Source organism: Lepeophtheirus salmonis, chromosome 13 (genome assembly GCF_016086655.4).
Source record: "Lepeophtheirus salmonis chromosome 13, UVic_Lsal_1.4, whole genome shotgun sequence".
NCBI classification, from domain to species: domain Eukaryota; kingdom Metazoa; phylum Arthropoda; class Copepoda; order Siphonostomatoida; family Caligidae; genus Lepeophtheirus; species Lepeophtheirus salmonis.
The window spans coordinates 17,221,204-17,230,888 of NC_052143.2; the positions used below are offsets into that span (position 1 = coordinate 17,221,204).

General features: G+C 34.4%; 1 long non-coding RNA gene across 1 annotated transcript; it reads left to right on the plus strand.

The window, feature by feature from the left end:
- The first annotated feature begins 5,048 nt into the window (after positions 1-5,048).
- LOC139906976 (uncharacterized) lies at positions 5,049-6,145 on the plus strand. Its single transcript, XR_011783259.1, has 3 exons — positions 5,049-5,185; positions 5,239-5,378; positions 5,441-6,145. It is a non-coding gene; the product is annotated as an uncharacterized lncRNA (long non-coding RNA).
- Positions 6,146-9,685: the final 3,540 nt, after the last annotated feature.

Genomic DNA, 9,685 nt, shown 5'->3' on the forward strand with positions numbered 1-9,685 from the left:
ATATTCTATGTATATAATCCTAATTAGTTATTAAAACCTAGTTGCTGGTTTTTACTATTTTATTTCTTTAATAGTTATTAGCCGTGGTACCCGTCATTGCCTGGAGTTTTTAGACGTCGAGAAACAGGCAAACTTTGTTTGAATGTTATAGAAGATAAGTAACAAAGAAATCTTCATTGTTACTCTCCGTTTTTCATCACCACAATCAGAGGTTGTTAATCAATACATGGATCTCCCCTCTCCATGAATAAAAGGATGATAATAACAGCTTGAGAAAGAAACTATTATAACATGATGAGGCATATAGTATTTCAGCTCGTTGCAATGCCTCATCTGAAATTACATTTATTTATGTATATTTCATTTTCTTTAAAATATGAGTTGACATTGACGCCTGCGAGATTTCATTCATTTTTATGTATCGCTTTTATAAAAATCGATACAAATACTACTCTTTTTTAATATGACACTCAAGGACGCTCGATTGTACTTTTATTTCTTAGATTAAGTATCTACATTCAAAAATGACTTATTTTCTACTTAGATATGGGCAACAGAATTTGCTTTATTTTATATCTCAAGTATTTGACACTACGGCACGGAAAAGAACAGTGAGGTTGTACTGAAAAGGTCCTTATTCAACTTCGATATTTTTAAGCCGAATAATAATAATAAATAAAAGGGAGCAAAAAAAAAAAAAAAACAGCAACAAAAAAAAAAAAAAAAAAAAAAAATACCTTTTGCCTCTATCTTTATATCTAATGTGTAAACTTTAAACATTCACCATAAATAGCTCTATTATTCTATTGGGACTAGACAAGGAGTACTAGAATTCTTTGGCTAGATTAGGAAAAATGGAAGTAAATTTTAGATAAAGTTCATATCTTAAAAATTATTCATCGTAATTAACTTTAGATTGTTATACAGTCAAATCCAGACATACGAAATTCGGATATACTAAAAATATGGATATAGTCTCTTAGATAGCAATTCTTTACTACACAGATACTTCGCATAGAAGAAGAAAAAAAGGTAGAAAACCGCATGAAGTCAACTTTTTCTTCTCTTTATTGGAATTACCTCTTATGAATTCAAATCGTGAGCTGGCGCCAACATTTTAGTTCAGTATTTTTATTTTTAAATTTAATTTATTTTGCTTTTCAATCAGTGTGGATACATATCACAAGTGCTGAAAAACATACTCCCTGAAAGGTATGCCAAAAATCCTCGATGATCTGTCAAAAACAGGATCTAATCAAACACTTGCTGTCTCAAAATGGGGAGTTTAAAAATTATTTATTTATAAAAAACATCAAAAAATTGTGCTTTTTTATATACTTAGGATATAAGGAAATCAAGATATACCTATTTAACTTTTAGTCTGAAAAATAGCAGTTTCCTTAATCCAGATTTAAATGTAAGTAAAATTATTTTACATGTCGTAGTTTTACTCAAACGACAGTTCTAAATCTCTTGATAGCGTTGGCACAACTAGTAAGCACTATCCCGTTTATAATCCCTTTCTACTCAATCTTTTCTGCATTAATTGTCTGACCATGAGATTCGTCTTGCTCCTTCTTCCCTATCCTCAAAACATGGTAAAGTCCAAGAGTTTTTAAATTTGGTAAAAAAAGTGGACAAAAGTCCTTTGGCCAAAAATGATCAAAATTTATTTAAAGTGAAAATATGGCCTCTCGAATGAAACCACGTGCACGCTGTAACTACTTCTACAGCCTGATTTCCACGCATTATGGTAAAGGAAGATATGTACTGCAGCCTGTATATCACTGATGTGGGATCTTTAATAAATAAAAAAAGAATAAGTATCTAGTAGTCTATTTAAAACATGTGTATTACTTCACATGTCTATTTCAATTATATACTTTATTTTCATGCTCGTTGTTACATTGTTAGTTCTTATATCAAGTAATAACACTTAAAAATAAGTTACCGCCAAACATCACGAGATAGAGTGCTATATAAATATACTAGCGGTAGTAGCTGATATTGATCAGAATTATAAGGCGTCAACGAACAGACAAATTTTTGATATAAGGGTATAGAAGAATATTTTTCATGAGCACACTCACACGTAGCTACTCAATATCTATATTTTATCTTCCCGAGAATGAAAAAATAATGATAATAATTTATGACTAAAATATTTCTTCAGTCTACAAAAACTAAGCTAACAGGCTAGAGAGGCTCCGGTAAATTATATAAAATGACTAAAATTCTTGAGCCTTGGGAAATCACTTTTCTATTAGGTTTCATGCTAAGATAAACAGTGGTCATATTTATTTATTAAGTAATCAATGGTAGAGGTTTTGGGAACCAATCAAATCTTATCTCCCTCTTTACCGCATATATATAAAAGAAATGAGATAATATGTTAGTTTTACTCTTATGTATTAAGGTGGAACTTAAAATAGATTGCCGCCACTTTATGAATAAATAGGGTGTTTTGAAAGATGTAGAATAGTGATATATTCTCGAGATAAGAACATTTCAGTGATAAAATGTAGAAAGATTACGTACGTATATAAAAGGATAAAACTAAGTATATTCATAAAACAAGAAAATCTAAAACCGGGATAATCATCCTACCAATCTAATCATCGAAACAAATAAAATACATGACATAAGCCCCCAATCAAGTAACCTTCGAGGACGGAGTTGATTAAAGTGTCTTCTCTACACATTATCTTTACATTTGACATACCATACATAGAGTTGCTCCTAATGGTATAACTAGAGTTCTTGGAACCCACTTTGGTTTCCCCCGTCCGTATCATCGGAACCAGACTTTCATATTAGGGAAAAAATTCTTTTGTGAGAGACATGTCTGATTCTTGGAGTTAAGAATCAATCTATGCAAGCCAGTACTTAAAGGACGAGAAAGTAAAAGTTCTGCTGGTGTTTTTTCACATTCCAACGGTGCTGTCCTATACCCAAATAGTAGCTCCTCCATTGAGAATGATTGGAGCAGGTTCTTGACAACACCTACGGCTCTCTCAGCCAAACCATTTGACTGAGGGCGATATCGAGGTGAAAAACTGAGGTTACCCCACTCCCCCTTCAGACAACTTTGTCTTGAGTACCTTTCTTACAAATTGAGGACCATTACTAGTGTGGAGTTCCCGTGGAAATCCAAAGCGAGAAAACCAGCGAAATATCTGTCTCAATGTTGCTATGGTCGACGTGTCCTTCAGTACTTCGGCTTCAATCCATTTTTATCGAGAGTCAATTAATACTCAGATGTGTTTTCCTTTGGAGGGTAGGTAATCTAAATGAATGCGTTCCCATTCGGAGGCAGGGGAAGAAGGTGTGTATTCCCTTTTTGGGTTTGAGCTATTCTCCTGACATGTAGAGCAAGTGTGAACAAAATTTTCTATGTCTATGTCAATTCTGGGCCACCAAACTAACGTTCAAGCTATTACCTTCATCTTAAATATGGCTCGGTGGGTCAAATGAAGGTCATCCAAGAAGGGCTTTTGAAGGAGGAGCAGAATCACGAGCCTGAATCCCCAGAAAAGAAGGCAATTTTTCAATGAAAATTCATTTTTCTTCTGGGTAAACACCTTCTCTGCCAAATATTTCCAATCTCCAGTTCTAGCAGCTTCAATTGCTTTAATTAGTTCCCTGTCCTGAGGTACATTACCGAGGATAGACGACTACCCTGTTTCTGACTGAGAAAAGGAGTGGACCATCAACGCATCTGTGGGATCTTCTTCTGCATTACGTGGTCAACAGGAAGTCTTGAAAGAGCATCAGTCGTAAGATTATGCGTTCATTTCATATGTTCTATTGAATAGTCAAACGCAGAAAGCAGCATAGCATAGCGAGACAATCTTGCCGACAAAACTCCTGTTAACTCCTTTTCGGGGTTAAAAATATATACCAGCGGTTTATGATCCGTCCATATATTAAAATGACCAACCATCATATACCGTTCGAACTTTTTCAGGCCGTACACAGTACCTGCCCCTTCCTCATCAAAATGAGAGTGGTTGATTTCAGCCGCTGTCAGTTTCTTTGAAGCAAAAGGCACCGGACCATCCACTTTCTCAATAAATTGTGAGAAAACAGCCCCCTCCCCCAAATCCCACATGTGGAATGTGTGAGCAGACGTGAAGGATCCTAATAAGTGATAACGGGAGCGTTAGCTAAAGCTTTTTTAATTTTCTGAAAACTAATCTGGCACTTCTCCAACCAAGATAAGTTAATATTTCTTCTTTGTAAATTCATATAGAGGGGATGCCACCATGGAGAGATTAGGGAAGAAAAATCCATAATATTGCACCATCCCCAGAAAGGGGTAGACTTCATTACACGAAGTAGAGGATAGGAAATCGAGAACAGGGCGGGTCATTTCCGGATCCAAGGAGCAACCTCCTTTGGAGATCCTGAATCCGAGATAAGTGAGTTCATCCACTCCAATGATACGTTTCCTTACCTTGAGCCATCATGAATCCGACGAAATACTTCCTACAAAGTTATAATTAAGGGTGATAATTTTGGTAAGAATAGAAAAGCGTGCGAGGAGAAGAAATACTTATGGCATCATTGATTAAATAATATACATCTTCTTCTATCAATCATGAACGTTATCATTCCCGCCTTTATTATTCAATATTAATATAATAATATTAGATGGGGATAGTCGATAGAGAACTGAATAAAATGCAAAAAATAACGTCGCCATCTGTCTGGATTTCTGAAAATGGAGGCCTAGGAATTTGGAAAATACTTGCCCGATGAGAAACAGATGGTTTGTCGGATTTGTCGATATAAATGTCCCTTTAGTCCCCTGTCTAGAATTACACGCCACTCATTATCCTCATCTCATAATAAGAGTATCGATATTCATCTATAAAATCAATTTAACTATGAATACATCAAGTCAGACTTTAACTCTGATCTCACAACGATGCTTATTGCATGTAATATAACCTTATCCATTGCTAATCATCTACGTTCAAAAAAATTATGGAGAAATACAAGGGTAAACATATCCCTTCCCGAGAAACCATAATTAAATTAATGGAGGATGTTGTTACTGATGTAATTTATAGAAATACAAATAAAAATGTTTTGAGTCATCCACACCAAATGACGATCAAGTTATCAGTAAAAAGTATTTACGAATATCGAAATAGAACTCTGAATTTTGTACTATCTCACAGTAAGTATTCAATTTTTTTTAAAATCTAACCATAAAATATGATTCTATTTTAGCTAAACATATCAAGAATTATGATACACAACTCAGTAAAGGGCAAAAACAACTGTTTAAATGGTCACAACAACGGGGGTAGTAGCTTTGGATGGTTTGCAACTAGTTTGTCTGAGACTACTTACTTCGCTTTAAGACTTGGGTATGATAATTAGGTTTTCCAATATTACATAGTCAATAAATATTGCTTTTTTATCACTTAAGGCTTAGCTATGGTTGATGGGCTCCAAGAAGTTGTGTTCAGAAAACTCATAAAAGACAAAACAGCTGTTTAAATGGTCACAACAACGAGGGTAGTTACATTGGGTGTTGCATTATAATTAACAATTGTGTTTATCCTTCATGATAATAGTATGTTGTTATATAAGCATACCTAAATAACGAGGGAAAATCTTTTTTGATGCTCTTAATAGGGAGTAATATCGCCGGACATTACTACATAATTAGCTTTTGCTCTAAATCTTTACGATTAATTTATTTCTAACATTTTTTTATTAATATATTTATTGTCTAATTTTATGATTTTGACATTTACTTTATTATTAATAATTAGTTAGATATCATCGGTAGAGATATATCTATCCTGTGCACAATTGTATATAGCAACTTCCACATGAAGAAGAGGGGTGATTATCTTTTTGATTAAACTCCACGTCTCGCTTGTGTATTGCAACCTAAAGTTATGACATATTTAACTGAATTCCGATGTTAAAACAAGAAAAATTATCTGGATCAATCTATTATTTCAATATTCTGTATTTATTATTATTAATAGTTATATGATTTTAATTGTTTAATTATGTATATTTAACTTAAATGTTTAATGGCTTATTTTTTAGTATGTAGATTATATTTAATTAAAGCCTTCTTTTTTAAACTTTGAGTTTCAAATATATTTCAAATACTCTACTTTGTCGTTTCATTAGCTATTATTCTGAGAATAAGGTTCATAATGAATTACAATTTCATGGAGTGTGACGTTTTCAAATCTACTGTAACGGATAAAAAACGTCGAAGTCAATTATACGTAGTATATCTTCATTAAACATTTTGCTAATAAATACATTCGTTATACCCTCAAAAATCATAATAAAGCAGGCAGATGATAATCACATGAGTATTTTAAACAATGATACCATATGTCTTTCCCCCCCTCCTCCTTGCACTCGTTTTTCTCTAGAATATTATCAACTATAGTTATAATATACTCCTGCTTACTCCTCAAGAAGACCAATACATTATTAATATAGACCTTGACACCTTTAATCCTTGAAATAACTTCTCCAGGGTTGCTGGAGCAGATGCCAATCCATAGGGCAGTACATTATATCTGAAGAGTTGTCTTCATCTACGCAATCTCGTCATCTTAAAATACTTCTAAAAATGCGTTTTTCATTAAAGATTCCAGGTTTGATTTCTATGAATCTAAAGGGTGGCACAAATTTGAATGGTTCTGCAGCTTCACCATACTAAAATCAATACAGTCCCGAAACTCAAGAATAGGTTGGCGTATTGGCCTATGGGTTCCACAAATCGCTTACTAACAGTATATTTTCCGTCGAAAGTACTTTCAGCTGGGATGTGCCTAAGGTTTTGACTTTATCACCTCCAAACACCCCTAAGGATCCAGGGCTCTCTTCTAAGCGATCCAATTTTACAAATTTAATAAGAAGTATGGTGACGTTGGTACCCAAATCCAAGAGAAACTTGATTTTTTTACCATCAACCACAAAATAAGTATAGGCCTATCTTCATGACTGTTAGCTACATGAAAAGTAATGCTGGAAGTTGACTTGACCGATTATTTGCAGTACACTGGAAAATGTCCCCTTACACCACACTTCAAATATTTTCGGGTACATGCCGGGCACTCATTTTTCAACAATACATGGTTATGGTGGCAAAATAAACATTTCTTTTCAGGAAGATGATACTTGGGCATGGAGATTCACTTCTTGGAGGTCTTTTTGATGACAAAATTTTGGCCCCTTGTACTCTGATAGAAGGACATCCGTCTTTCCACTCCATTTCACTAGCATTGAGGGACGAAGTCTCCATAGATCTGGCTAATTGAATCACCGTCAGAATGAAGACCAAACCTTTCTTGGAGACTGCTCGACGCAAATTAGGATTGGAGATATATCTCAGAATGGAACCCAAAAATAATTTCATCGTCGAAAGATGAGGAGCAAGTTTTACAGTTCAATTTTCCGAATTTTCCCTGGCCTCTGAGTCGTGTAACAAAGTCATCTATAGGTTCATCTTGGGCTTGCTTCATTTGCGATAGCCTATATCTTTCGGAGAGTACAGATTCCTCGTGAGGAAAAGCCTCAGACATGGCTCTGATGAGGGTTTGAAAATCATCTTTCTCTCCCTTCTTGGAAGTTTTAATGTCTTGAATCATTGCTGTACTTTGTTTCCAGCGCAATGTAGCAGTACAGTCTTCTTGTTTTTATGCCAACGCTTCCCCAAACAATGAAGTGTTAATCCAAAATTCATCCAACCAGGACGCCCATCTAGGACCACGATGGCTCCCACTCAAGATGAAAAGACAGGGCTGACTCACACTTAAACTTCGCACAGACGACGAGGATCACTCCCTTATACGAATTTGGTCAATATTAGAAAAATCATGTGTCTTCGAATAACTCCCATAGGCAATGAGGTACTCCTGAGCTATGCCGGCTACTTCGGTCTTCTTCTTTCCTTCCAGTCCTTCCACTAGCTCCAACTCCACACAGACATCACGCAGATCAGCTAGCTTAAGGGCATACTATGTTTTCACCATACTCGACGTCAATTGTTATGTATTAATGTGGAAGGTAAAATAGATCGTCTCCAATTTATGAATAAATAGGTAGTCGTGAAGGAGTATGTTAAAATAGGATATATTCTCGAAATAAGAGCAATTCAGTACTAAAAGGTAGAAAGATTATGTATGTGTATAAAAGGTAAATCTGAGTACATTCATAAAACCAGAAAATCTAAAACTGGGATAATCATCCCACCCATCTACTCAGGGTGACAAATGGAAATAAATAATTTGTAAGTATTAATCGTTATGTAGAGTCTAGAATCGAGTCCAACAACAATAATAAAATTACCTTGGCTTACTCAGTTGGTATTTTATTTGTTGAAATTACGTTTTATTTCGGGAATGTACTTGCTTTGTTCATTTTTATTGATAAAATTCCGGTGTATTTTTTAGCTGGCCCTTTTTTTTTTCTTGAATTGGTAATCTGAAGAACTATTATTTTGCTTAGGAGTTGTCATTATTATTTAATTCCAGAGTTGTGAACATCTTAGCATGAAATTATATTCAAAACCTGATTGAACATTCGTGTGTGTTCATAAAAGAATTTCATGAAATGGATTATATAAACACAACACAGAAGTGGTTGTAGGGCTCTTGCCTCCTGTTCTTTAACCCCCGAGCCATATACTCTCTTGTAACCCTTAGTATTTTTTGCGGAGTTATAATTATAAGTCATTTTGGACTCAGAATAGAATGGTGGATCGACTTTGGAGTAATTCTAGCAAATTTACTTGTTTCAGGCGCGTCGGCAGAGGGCTGGGCTGTATTCCCCTCAAATCTATAAATTTAAAAACAATTATAAAAATTAGCCCCCCTAAAAAAATCATAAAAGAAACGGTTCTTATAATTATTTTATTTTTTAAGTATATATTTTCTAAAAAAAAAGTCATTTGATTAAATACGCTGCGGAACCCCCCTCCAAAATAGAGTATAATTCTGCGCGGACGCTCTGCTCCTTTGATTATATCCAAAGGTGTTAATCCGGTGTGAAATGGGCATGTTAAAAAAAAGAAACCAAACATCAACATGGTAACCCTAACTATTTGAAGAATGTTTTGGAGGAGAGAAATAATAATGCTCATGACGTTACATTAGATCAGCTACAATCAGCTGTGACAAGAGAGGAAGGAAAAAAAGAATATTAAATATAACATTTGCTAGAATTACTCCGATTTTAATCCCCAATTCTACTCTAAGTCCAAAAAGGGCTTACAATTATAACTCTGCAACCAATCCTCCTTTATGAGCACACACGAACATGAAATCAGGTTTTAAATATAATTGAATATATCTACAAAAGGATGTTCACTACTCAGGAATTAAATAATAATGTCAATGTTAAGGAAAATAAAATTCGTTCTTTATGCTACCAATTACAAATTAACGTGCTATCTAAAAAACACACACAATTTACATATATGATTATATCCTTTTCTCCTTCTTCTCTTGTCACAGCTGATCTAATGAAACGTCTTGAGTCTTTTTCTTCAAATAGTCAGGGTTACCATATTGATTTTCGGTTTCTTTTTTATAACATTCCCATTATACACTGGATTTTCATAATTATTATTTATAGCAAAAGTGGAAAGTTTCAAAGGTTGTGTGGTTATTAATTGGAAACGCTGCGTATAATA